The sequence below is a fragment of the Lepidothrix coronata genome, unplaced genomic scaffold (assembly GCF_001604755.1).
Source record: "Lepidothrix coronata isolate B3197 unplaced genomic scaffold, Lepidothrix_coronata-1.0 Scaffold266, whole genome shotgun sequence".
Lineage (NCBI taxonomy): Eukaryota > Metazoa > Chordata > Aves > Passeriformes > Pipridae > Lepidothrix > Lepidothrix coronata.
In genome coordinates, this window is record NW_016690446.1 from 206,805 (window position 1) to 208,203 (window position 1,399).

Below are 1,399 nucleotides of genomic sequence, written 5' to 3' on the forward strand. Positions count from 1 at the left end.
AAAAATAAAACACAAAGTGTGTATGTGCATGAGGGGAATGTACCCAGGGTTATGCACATTCCAGCAGAGGCCTCAGTAAAGACTGGAATTTTAATTCTCATCTGACAACATTCCACCAAGACAACTTACATTCCCTTCCTGCTTCCCCCTCCCAGGAGATTAATGTATAAAAAAATTGGCTGATTATTTATTCTGCCTTGGCTATAAAATAGCTGGGGAGTGCCAGCACTCCAGAGATTAGCTGGAGTACTTTTGTTTAGTTCCTCATTTGGATTTTCTGGGATTCATTAGTATTATCTATTTTTCTTCCTGTGTATTTTCATTCAAAATCAAGATCAGAAACGTCCCCAGCTACATTGGTATCTCTGCAGGGACTCCTCAAGTTTCTTTTTACAACACACATGGTCCCCCTCCACATGCCTGTTGGTATAGTATAAGGCAGGAAAGAGGTGAGGCAGTGACTCATGTAAGATTAACAGCACAATTAAAGTACAAAACCCCACCTATCCCAGCAGGAACAAAGATCTGGAGCTGCACAACACCTGCTGTCCAGTCTTTCTATGTTTATTCCATTTTTTTTGGTTCTGAATACAAACATGGAAAGTAGGCCCGTGTTCAAGGAATTTGAATGAAGAAAATGTTGGCTTTGGAGCTGACATCAGTGTGAGATCAGGAGAACCAGACTTTGCACACAGTCATCTGTTAATTTCTGGATTACAAACTATATACAAAAAGGTGCAGAAGTCTGTTTCCTCTGTGTCAGTGGGCCTGCCAGCATTCATAATACCCCATTTCAGCCACATCTGATGGCTGAAATCATCAGTTAGCTAGTCGTGTAGCTGAAATCATAGAACAATGAGTCTAACCACTTCAAATGAGGATGCTTTTTTCTCTTGTTATAATATTAGTAATTCTAGTAATAGTCACAGTAAAACTTTTTTATTGCAGCAGCTTCTGTTTAGCACTGTTGAAAAAATGTGTCAGCTTGGGAATCCAACTGCCAGGGTTTTCTTTCTCTTTGTTTAAGTAAGAAACAGAGCACAAGACCCACAACCAGCAAGGGGGACGATGACTCAAGTTACTTTTCCATTTCTGTGATTCTAGACATCTTCAGCAGCCAGGAGGATTTACAGTACAGAGACAGCATCTCATGTGCTGGCCCTGCAGAACTGAGCTGGCACTGGGTGCTCAGAAGCCACCAGTGTACTGTGCTTTACCTGACTTCAGGCTTCTCGTGCCCCTTTTCCTTGGGTAAATGTGCCAAGGTATGGCTGAGAATCCTTCCTCATAACTTTAATTAGTTCCTAACATAGATTAAGACCTATGAAGTTGTCCAAAGAGATACAGTGCAGAGATTTGAAAGCTAATTAATGTGGAGGAGGCAGAGCTATTTTTTCCT